The following is a 12,490-nucleotide window of genomic DNA, read 5'->3' on the forward strand; positions in this document are numbered from 1 at the left end:
GGTTCTGCAAGGGGTGCAATACACCTTGCCTGTGCTGCATAGAGCTTTCTGTACTTCCTTTATGTCCTTTATCTCCTCTCTCTGTTCTAGTCTGTTTTTATTGTGGTAAAATATACTTAACATAGAATTTGCCATCTTATTCTTTTTTAATTGTAATTTTTTAGATGCATTAAGTACGTTCTCACTGTCGTGCAATCTTCAGAACTCTTTCACTTGGCAAAATGGAAACTCTATGCCCGTGAAACAAGAACTCCTCATCCCCCCCCCCCCGGGGCCCCCAGGAATCACCATTCTATTTTCTGTCTCTATCAATTTAGCTACTGTAGGTAGTTCATAGAAGTGGAGCCTTTCAGTATTCGTCTTTTTTGTGACTGGCTGACTTCACTTAGCATAATATCCTCACTGTTCTTCCATGTTGGAGCATGTGTCAGAATTTCCTTCCTCTTTAAGGCTGAATACTATTCCAATGTATATATTACTACAACTGATTTATCTGTTCTTCCATAGATGTACGCTTGAGTTGCTTCCACCTTTTGGCTATTACAAATAATGTGGCTGCTTTAACCTTTTACAAGCTTCAACCCTGAGAGCAGCCAGGAAGAAACCTAATTTGGGAGTCTAGAGTATCCTAAAATGAAATAAAGCAGTTTCTATCAACCATCATCAAGGATGAAAGAAAGTGCAAGCCTCAGATTTTAACTTGCCACACAATAACCTGATGATGGAATGCTCTCTTCTTACAGAGAAGAGCTGATTTTAAAATGTCTCTCTTTTTTCTAACTATAAAAATAATACTTGATTATAAAAATAATATATGTTCACTGTGGAAAATTTGGAAAGTATAAAAAAAGAATAAAGAAGTATGTCAAAATTGTCTCTAAGCTATCAACCAAGAGATAATTACTGTAAAGATTTTGGTGGGTTTCTCCTAGTTTGTCTGCTATATTATGAGTGCTATGCAGAATATATATAGCTACAAATGATTTTTTAAGCCATTTGGGAACATATATTTTTGTATCCCTTTTCCATTTACAATGCCACATTGTATTGTTGGTGGTTTTTGCAAGTTATTAAAATTCTTTGTAATGTCTGCATAATATTCCATTTCATGGATGTATTATAACTAATCATTTCCCTACTGTTTAATGTTTAAGTTATTTCCAATTTATCTATTATAATCTTCTGGTAAACATCTCTCTACAAAATCATTATCTGCATTGCTCATTAATTTCTTTTGGATAGGTAGCTGGAAATAGAATTATTGGGTCCAAAGATGTGAATTCATATTAATCTCTTATGTATATTGCCAAAGTATTGGAAACTTGCAAGTAATTTGGTAATATGTATTAAGAAATTTATGTAAGTTCACACCTTTGGATCCTTTTATTAGTCTTTTATTAGTCTTAGTTTATTTGGGGGACTGAAGAGCAATTACTATTTTTTGTTTTTCTTTAATTTGCTTTCTCATAAGCTTAATGGCCCTTTGTATTTCTTAAAAGTCAAAACTATGGAGACAGTAAAAAGAGTAATAAGTTACCAGCAATGGGATGGTGGAAGGGAGGGATGAATGGATTTTTAGGGCAGTGAAAATACCAGTAAGAAAACATAATGATGAATACATGTCATTATACATTTGTCCAAATCCATAGAATGGACAATTCCAAGAGTGAACCATAATGTAAGCTATGGTCTTTGGGTGATAATGATGGGTCAACGTAGGTTCATTAACTGTAATAAACGTACTGCTCTGGTGGGGGATGTTGATAATGGGGAAGGCTCCGCATGTATAGGAGTAAGGAGTATATGGAAATTCTCTGCACCTTCCCCTCAATTTTGCTGTGAACCTAAAGTTTTAGGTTCTAAAAAAGTAAAGACCCCCCAAAAATCATTAAAAAATATCTTATGACTTACAGAAAATTTAAATTTTATTGGAGTTAAATCTGTTAACCCATTGTAATTTAAGCTGTTTTATGCTTAGAATGCCCTTCCTCAGGACAAATTAATTAATTAATTAATTAATTAATCCTTCAGATAATTTAATGTTTTGATTTTTTAATCTACCTAAAAATTATCTTGATATACTGTGAGATGACAATCTAAATTAATCTATTCCCACCCTCATCCCCATTTTGACTAACACCAACTCAGAGCCTGGAGCCTGCTTCAGATTCTTTGCCTCCCTGTCTCTTTGCCCCTCCCCCACTTATGCTCTGTCTCTCTCTCTCTCTCTCTCTCTCTCTTTCTCTCTCTCTCTCAAAAAAATTAAACATTAAAAACATTTTAAAAAATAATTATTTGGGCTATTGTTTAAGATAGTTACTAAGGAAATATAGTTTTATTCTTGGCATATTAAAAGCTTCTATCAGGAATGAATGTTCACTTTATTAAATAAATTTTTTGGCCTCTACTGAAATGAAATTTTTTGCTTTGTTCTTTTTTTTTAAAATTTTTTAATGTTTTATTTATTTTTGAGAGAGAGAGAGAGAGAGAGAGAGCAAGCAGGTGAAGGACAGAGAGAGAGAGAGGCACAGAATCCAAAGCAGGCTCCAGGCTCTGAGCTGTCAGCACAGAGCCCGATGTGGGGCTCGAACTCACGACCTGAGCTGACGTTGGACACTTAACCAACTGAGCCACCCAGGCGCCCCGAAATTTTTGCTTTGTACTAATGATATGATTGTATATATTATTTCCTAATATTATAGCATCTAATAGAAGCCTAAATACAACTAAAAAATGGCATATTACTATGTTAATATAACTGATTAATTCCATTTATGAACATCTGTCATTTGTGGGTCTTGATATTAGTACATAAAATTGTGTATTACATTTTTTAGGTTTGGTATCAAAGTTTCATTAGTTTCATAAAATTTTTTGAATAATTTTCCGATAAAATTTCCATCTTTGCTTATATCCACTTTCCTTTTTTTTTTAACATTTTATTTATTTTTGTGTGAGAGAGAGACACACACAGAGCATGAGCAGGGGAGGGGAAGAGAGAGAGGGAGACAAAATCTGATGCAGGTTTCAGGTTCTGAGCTGTTAACACAGAACCGGATGTTGGGCACAAACCCATGAGCTGTGAGATCATGACCTGAGCCAAAGGCAGACACTTAACCTACTGAGCTACCCAGGCGCCCCGTTTATATCCACTTTCTATGAAAACTAATATATCTTTACATTTTGCCTTCTTTTACAAAGAAGTACTTGATATATTTATTAATGCTTCTATTCATTTGGTTTTTTTATTTACCAATCTCTGCTTTTACCTTTGTCAATTTCATACTACCAAATTACATTAACATAAAAGTGCACAAATATATATTTAAAGCTCAAATGACAATCATCAGAGTCATTTAATTCCACCTGACTCTTATCAGAGGAGAGAAATAGTTAAATAGAACATTATTCCATGGAGAATCGAAAAGGCACAACTTCTATTTTTGTAGAGCACAAAGTCTAACATATATATGTTAAATTGGCCTTAATAATTATATTATTCAAACTTGGCGTATACTATCCAAACTAGAACTATTTTGGTTGCAAGTGACAGATGCCACTTGAACATTCTTAGAATGAAGGCAGACTCATTGGCTAGACTGGATGAAGTTCCTGTTACTTGGAACCAAAAAAGTCCTAAATGCATTGTAATGCCTCCTAGGAGGATTTCTATTTCTCTAGTTTGTCCTCCACGTTACTGGCTTATAATTTTGCAGTGTCAGTTTTGCACTTTACTCACTTCCATATAGATTTTAATTCTGTTTTTGTTGTATTTGGGGTTTTCTTACATTCTCTTTTTTCATTTCAATCTGTTTCTTTCATACCATCTACCATCTTTATGTTAGTCTTATCATTTCATTTTTTAAAATGTATTTATTTTAGAGAGAGAGAGAGTGAGCAGGGGAGGTGCAGAGAGAGAAGGGGACAGAGGATCCCAAGTGGACTCTGTGCTCACAGCAGACAGCCTGATATGGGGCTCAAACTCATAAACCATGAGATCATGACCTGAATTAAAGTTGAACACTCAACTGACTGAGTGACCCAGGTGCCCCCAGTCTTGCCATTTCTGTTCTCTACACAAGAAGCAATGTCCTTGGGCATCTTTTTTATTATTTCAGGCATATATTTTGTAAAAATTTAATGAATTTCTTACAGACTTTATTTCTTCAGAAACATGATCTTCCTGTGAATATTAAAAGGTGGTGTTTCTGGTCCCAGATGCTACGGTATTTTTTCTCATACCCCTAAATTGGATTTTTTCCTTTCTCTTCATGTTGGAATTTGGAGGGCACTATTGTTTGAACTCAGACTGAGCAAACATCCTTGACCATTCTCAAATGCAAATCTGAAGGTCAAATTAATGTGCAAAGTCCCTAACACAATGCATACTAACCAGGGATGGCACCATCACAAGAGGAGAATTTCGAGTCATGGGTAGGCATCTTAGTTTGTGGTAGGCAGGCAGAATAACACCCCTGCTGAAGATGGCCATGCCCTAATCTTTGGAATTTGTGAATCCTTAAATGGCAAGTGGAACAGATGTGACTAAGGTTACGAATGTTGAGATGGAGAGATTAGCCAGGATTATCTAGGTGGGCCCAATCTAATCATGAATCTTTAAAGCAGAGACCTTTTCACCTTTCCAGGCTGTGGTCAGAGAGTTGTGATGATAGAAGGGTCAGAGGGGTGTTACATAGGAAGGACTTAACCTACCATTACTGGCTTTGAAGATGGAGCAAGGGGGCTACTAGCCAAGGAATGTGGGTGACTTATAGAAACTGGGAATAGCCTTCAGCTGACAGTGAGCAAGAAAATGAAGACCTCAGTTCCACAAACTTGAGGAACTGAATTCTGTCAACAACCCGAATCAACAGGAAACAGACTCTCCCCTAGAGCCTCCAGATTGGAATGCAACCTGCTAACACCCTGATTTAGTTTGGTGAAATCTGTGTCAAATTTCTGACTTACAGAATGAAAAGATGATAACTTGTGTTATTTAAGAGACTGAATCTGTTGAGGCGGCCATAGAAACAAATACAGAATGTCTTAATGCCAGACGCATTCTATTTCCCAAAGATGACAAGATATCTCCCTTGACATTTTGTCCCACTGAAAAGTGGGTCATGCCTTTGACCTCAAATCTGTGTGGGTTTAGACTCACTTGTAATCACGAGTGCAGCAGAAGTGACACTGTATGACTCTCAAGGTAAGGCCAGAAAATGCCACACCACTTTCACCTTTTTCCCACAAGCACTCATCATGCACTCAGAGCCCTGAGCTGCCATGCAGAAGTCTAATTGTCTTCAGGCTACCAGGCATTGACGAAGTGAAACCACATGAGGCCTCATGCAGGTGCTCTAATGACTAGTCCCAGTCTTCCAGTCCTCCCAGCCTATACGCCAGATACATAACTGAAGGAGATTCCAGTCCCCAACCATTCACTTGCCTCCTAGCTTTGGAGTCTTCCCTGCTGAGTCCCAGATGGGGCAAAGCATGGAAGAGTATCCTGGCTGTGTCCTGTCCAATTCCTGACCCACAGAATCTGTGAACATAACAAAATGATTCTTGTTCTATGCCACCAAGTTTGGGGGAGTCTGTTACATGATGTTAACAACTGGAATGCAGGGGGCACAACTTCAATCAGTCCCCAAGGTCCAGTGAAGCCATCTGGCCCACACAAAAAAGAATCACTCCTCCCAAACTAGTAGTGCTGCCATTGAGAAATGTTGCTCTAATACATTCACATACGTCTACTGGTCTGACGTTGCATTTTTCTCCTGCCTTTAACATCGGTTTCTCTGACTAAGCAGTTTGCAATTCTTATTTGAAGAATATGCATATGAGCAAGATCTTCACCCAGCGGGCAGTCTTCCTCATGCCCTCTCTGTCTCTATCCCACTTACAGCACTTTTCATTTGGTTAACTAAAAATCCCAACATTTAACTTGTCTCTGTTCACTTGCCCCTCCTTCGGCCATATTGTTTCTGGGAGTTGTTTCCAAATGCATGGAGAGATAGGTGCTACCGAGATTAGGTAGGGAAAGAGAAGGTGAATGCTAGAACTGTAGCGCTCACTGGCTCAGTTGCTATTCATGGTCAGCAAAATATCTGCATGTCAGAGTTAAATGCAGATGGAGGTGGGGGTGCCCAAATTTTTTCCCAGTTTTTGACATCATCTCTCACGTTCTGTTTCAGAGGGAAGAACTTACAGGAAGTAGTCTAAGAGTATGTTTTCAGTCCGTCATCAGCAATTAAACAGTTTGGAAATTCCACCTGGACTTTAGCAACTGTTCCTACCTCATTTTAAGTCCACAGTGCCATTGGCAGTCTTTATCCCTTTCTGTATCTTTATGGGCATTTTAACAGGAAATTGTAAGTCAGCCTATCAGACATCTCAAGATAGTCTCTTTGTGAACCCAAATCATAGACTCTCTTTTAAAGGCGTTGCCCTAGGAATATACCTCTCAATATTTTAACAGAAGATATCGAAGTTAAATGAGGGAATAGTCTGATATATGGAATTTAGCTCTCCTCCAGCTTTTCAGGAATGCATCTGTTCATGTCTTAAGGCATACATAAATGAATTGATAATTGGATATCAGGAGTTGGCTGCATATGTGACACTTATTATGACACTACAGAATTTGGAAGGAAGAGCATTATGTTCTTTAAGTATTTTTGATAGAATAGTGTTTCAATTTCTGGTGTTTCTATGTAATTTAAATTTGATGTCTAATTAATTAATTAAATATAGTATAGCATCTAATGTCCTTCAGATAAGCCAAGTTAAGTGGCAAGCTTCAAATAATTCCATACTAATCCATTTTAACTGTCCAGGTAAATAATAGTTGAAAACAGATGATCTTTGGAGGGTCTATGAGATAAAAAGTAAACAGAAACATAATATGTCAGTTTGCCAGGTTCATGAGGCCGACTCATTTGTGAGGAAATAGATCCCAACAAAGAACCATCAGTGAAGGACAACTACTGAAATTTGAAACAAAAACACAGGAGTAAAATATTGGCACTATCCATAATACATCTAAGAAAATGTGTTTCTTTATATTTGGGTTACAACATTGCAGCCTTTTTGAATGAAAATTACTTTATTCAGTCACCTATTAAACATTCAGTTGTATTATGCTTTACATTACTTGAGGCTTCATCCATAAGATAAAATTCCCAAAGTAATTTTTCTAACTGAACCCATAACTCTTTCATCACCCATATCCCTGAATATGCATGATTTCCCATTACTGTTTATAGTTAGGACTTCTGTCTTTACAGTATATGGGCACAAAAAGCTATGTTATATTTGCCAGGGGAACTATAATTTTTAAGGCCCTTGTGCTTGTAAAATCTTTACCTTTATTATATTACCATAATGTAGATTTTGTATTTTATAGAGGATTACATATCAAGGGAGGATAGCGTTTTATCACTGAATACAATGCATGGCCTGATTGTTAGTTACATGATTGTGTGCCTTGTTCTTTTAAAGCAGCAGTCAGGAGCTCATTACAGTGTCACAAGCAACTTGACCAGCTTCTAAGGTTGCTACCTTGTGCTTGCTCATCACACTGCATGTTTTAGTCTCTCTTTATACTGGAATTACTCACCATGTTCTCTGTCATGGGACTCTGCATTGCCTCCCACTAAAGTAAGCAAAGTATAGTTCTACATCATATTGATATTGGATTTGGCCATATGACTTTCGTTAGCCAATAGAATGTGGGCAGAGGTAATAGAGTGCTAGTTTTGAGCCAGAGTCTTAAGGATTATTTAATGCTTCTACTTGCTTCTCTTGTACTTCTGTCATCTAGCCCCTGTGTAGTCTTAGTCCCAGAATGAAGAAAACATGTGGAACAGACCTAAGCCCAGCCCAAAGCCTGGAGTCCAGCCTAGCCCAGGTTGGCCCAGCCAAGCCCAAATGAGATTATGCGAACCACAGCCAACCTACAATCCCTGAGCGAGAAAAATAAACGCTGCTGTGAGTCATTGAGATATTGGAGTTGTTTGTTATGCACCATTATTGTAACAATAGCTAATTAATACCTCTCCCATTATTGATGGCTCTCATGCATTTGTTGCCCTGTATGCATGCTTAGTGCTTTTGGCTGGCTATTCAGATGGTTCAAATCAACTGGTGCGTGCCAAGGACCACATGAGATGTTTTTGCTTTGAATTCCCAAGCTGGCAGAGAGCTATTGAATACCTTCAATGTTCATATTTCAGTCACCAATTAAAGGCCTTCTAGATGGGCAATCATCCTAACAAAAACTGTCTGGTGATTTTGGGGTTCAACTATTTTCTGTTGATAAGTTATGACGCATCCATTCAAATTGTAAGGACCTCTGTGTAAGACTGACTTCCTCTTACATTCATGTGTCTGGACCATTAACACATTTGAGCAAACATCTGGACATTCTCATGAATTAGCATGTGAATCCAACCAAGTTTCTTCATTTGAGTGGACTAAGTACTTATATCTTATTTATGTGGTGAATAGACTCTAGAATAGCCCCCAATAATGCTGAAGCAGAGAATTTAGGTAAACCACGCTCAAGTGCAGGACCTGCAGAAACTGTGAGATTATCGAAGTATGCTGTTTTAAGCAACTACATTTGTGGTAGGTGGTTACACTGTGACAGATAAATAAAATACTGTTCCATCATGTAACAAGTTGATGATTTCCAAAATGTGATACATATTTACTTTTATTCATATCAAACATTTATTGAACGTCTACCAGATGCTAAACCATTCTTAAAATACTGTGTATATAGAGATGATACTGCTTCCTGAGAAACTCACAGTCCAGGGAGTGTCAGACATTCAAACAGCTGGTCATAACACAATGGGACAAACATAACAAGGATATGAACTAAATGGCATAAGCCATGTTGCTTATTTACACTTTTCTTGGCACAACATTTTAAGCTTGCACCTGGAAAAAAATGTGAGGGTCTCATATGGAATACAGACACTATAAAATCACTGTTGAAAGGTGTTTACGAAGGAACCATCTGTACACACCTGACCAAGAATAAGTAATCCAATGGAAATAATTGCTATCACAGAGAACAAAAGCTTCAAAGAAATGGTGTCACATAATTGTGATCATGACTCCATTGTCCTTCTACAGAACTGTTAAAAATCAACACTGATTATCTCCCTTCTATGAGTTCTTTCTCTTTATAGGATAATGTTTTGAGATATGATGCTTCAGAATAATAAAGCTAAGAGACATTACTTTGAGTGCATTGCCATTTAGGTATATTAGCGAGTATGTCATAGATGTTTGGGCAGTACCACAAAAATACCTCTGTCTTTTTGATGCCCAAAGTCAAGTCCAGAATTTGCGAAATTGTGTGTGCACACCATGAATCTCAATCATTATTGTTATATCTAGGATAATTCGCTCTTTCTACAGAATGCAGGTATACTTTTCTGATCAAGACTCTTCTGATTAAGACTCCAAGATATAAAATAAGATAAAGGCAATATATAAGTTTTAATTAAATGATTACCATGTGCTTAAACATCTTAATTAATAGTGGATTATTTCAATTAATGCTCACAACAACCTGATAAATTAAAGGCTATTATTCATCTCACAGATGAAACTGAAGCCACAGAGTTTAAATAACTTGCTTGAGATTGTATCATTCACAAGTAAGGGTAAACTGGGATTTTAATTTGGGCAATTCTAGTCCTGGTTCTACGCACTTAACCACCATTCTATACTGTTTTCTAGTGTCTCTGACAGCCTCAAGATCTTTAAAGGCAACTTTGAGCATGGTGCTCTGGTGATAATAAGTAGCATAATGATAGAAAAATGGGCCTTGCAGTGTCAAAATATTTAATATTCTTCATATGCCCATAAATATTGACATTATTTCTTCCAAGGGCAAGTGTTTATCTACTTATGTTTTAAAAAATTGATCTATGCAGTCTTTTATGAGATTCTTCACATATTAACTTAGTTAGAATATAATACCTTATATATTGTGTCAGGTAGGGTAGGGGATGTGCAGCCTAAAGAAGAGATAAGAAACCTCAGTTATTTAAATGGAGTAGAATAGAAAACCTGAAAGACTCCCCCAAAAAACACCTAGAACTAATACATGAATTCAGCAAAGTTTCAGGATATAAAATCAACGTACAGAAATCGGTTGCATTTCAACACATCAATAATGAAGCAGCAGAAAGGGAAATCAAGGAATTGATCCCATTTACAATTGCACCAAAACCATAAGATACCTAAGAATAAACCTAACCAAAGAGGTAAAAGATCTGTACACTGAAAACTATAGAAAGCTTATGAAAGAAATTGAAGAATATACAAAGAAATAGAAAAGTATTCCATACTCATGGATCAGAAGAACAAATATTGTTAAAATGTTGACAGTACCCAAAGCAACCTACATATTCAGTGTAATCCCTATCAAAATAACACCACCATTTTTCACAGAGCTACAACAAACAATTATATATAAAATTGTGTAGAACCAGAAAAGACTCTGAATAGCCAAAGTAATGTTGAAAAAGAAAACCAAAGCTGGAGGCATCAGAATTCCGGACTTCAAGCTGTATTACAAAGCTGCAATCATCTAGACAGTATGGTATGGCACAAAACAGACACATAGATCAATGGAACAGAATAGAAAGCCCAGAAATGGACCCACAAATGTATGGCCAACTAATCTTTGACAAAACAAGAAAGAATATCCAGTGGAAAAAAGACAGTCTCTTCTACAAATGGTGTTGGGAAAACGGGACAGTGACATGAAGAAGAATGAAACTAGACCACTTTATTACACCAAACACAAAAATAAATTCAAAATGGATGAAAGACCTAAATGTATCATTTAGGAAGACAGGAAACCATGAAAACCCTAGAGGAGAAAACAGGCAGTAACCTCTCTGACCTCAGCCACAGCAACAACAACTTCTTCTCCTCCTCCTCCTCCTCCTTCTTCTTCTTTTAATGTTTATTTATTTTTGAGAGAGACAGAGCAGGAGAGGGGCAGAGAGAGACGGAGACACAGAATCTGCAGCAGGCTCCAGGCTCTGAGCTGTCAGCACAGAGCCTGACATGGGACTCAAACCCACAAAACGTGAGATCATGACCTGAGCTGAAGTCGGACACACAACCGACTGAGTCACCCAGGCACCCCACAACTTCTTACTAGACATGTCTCTGGAGGCAAGGGAAACAAAAGCAAAAATGAACTATTGGGACCCCATCAAGATAAAAAGCTTCTGCAAAGTGAAGGAAACAATCAACGAAACTAAAAGGCAACCAACAGAATGGGATAAGAAATTTGCAAAAGACATTATCGGATAAAACGTTAACATCCAAAATCTGTAAAGAACTTATCAAATTCAACATTCATAAAACAAATAATCCAGTGAAGAAATGGGCAAAAGACATGAACAGACACTTTTCCAAAAAAGACATCCAGGTGGCTAACAGACACATGAAAAGATACTCAACATCACTCATCATCAGGGAGATACAAGTCAAAACCACATGAGACACCATGCCACACCTGCCAGAATGGCTGAAATGAACAGCTCAGGAAAAAGGATGTTGGTGAGGATGTGGAGAAAGGGGAACAGTGTAAGAGCACTGTTGGTGGGAATGCAAACTGGTGTAGCCACTCTGGAAAACAGTATGGAACTTCCTCAAAAAAATTAAAAATAGTACTACCCTATGACTCAGCAATTGCAGTACTAAGTATTTATGCAAAGGATACAGGAGTGGTGATTTCAATGGGCACATGCATCCCAATGTTTACACCAATGTTATAAACAATAGGCAAATTATGGAAATAGCCCAAATGTCCATATGTCCATTGACTTATGAATGGATAAAGAATATGTGGTATATATATGTGAGTGTGTGTGTGTGTGTGTGTACACACACTGGACTATTAGTCAGCAGTCAAAAAAATGAAATCTTGCCATTTGCAACAACATGGATGGAACCGAGTGTATTATTTTTTTAAAATATTTATTTATTTTGAGAGGGAGGGGCGAAGGACAGAGAGAGAGAGAGGGAGAGAGAGAGAATCCCAGAGAGGCTCCACGCTGACAGCAGACCTCAAACTCATGACGCCTGAGATTATGACCTGAGTAGAAATCAAGAGCTGGATGCTTAACTGACTGAGCCACCCGGGCACTCTGGAACTAGAGTGTATTGTGCTAAGTGAAATAAGTCAGTCAGAGAAAGACAAATATCTAATTTCAGTCATATGTAGAATTTAAGAAACAAAACTAATGAACATAGAGGAAGGGAAGGAAAAATAAAATAAGATAAAAACAGAGAGGGAGCCAAACCACAAGAGACTCTTAAAAGTAAACTGAGGGTTGCTGGAGGGGAGGTGGGTGGGAGGATGGGCTAAATGGGTGACGGGCATTAAGGAAGGACACTTGTTGAGATGAGCAGTGGGTGTTATATGTAAGTGATGAATCACTAAATTCTA

The 12,490-nt window shown here is 37.4% G+C and overlaps 1 protein-coding gene across 1 annotated transcript in view; it reads left to right on the top strand.

Annotated features, from left to right (window-relative positions):
* The window catches only part of TBC1D5 (TBC1 domain family member 5), a 583,027-nt gene that overhangs the window by 13,539 nt on the left and 556,998 nt on the right, over positions 1-12,490 (top strand). The window lies entirely within an intron of this gene.

The sequence above is a fragment of the Prionailurus viverrinus genome, chromosome C2 (assembly GCF_022837055.1).
Source record: "Prionailurus viverrinus isolate Anna chromosome C2, UM_Priviv_1.0, whole genome shotgun sequence".
Classification (NCBI taxonomy): domain Eukaryota; kingdom Metazoa; phylum Chordata; class Mammalia; order Carnivora; family Felidae; genus Prionailurus; species Prionailurus viverrinus.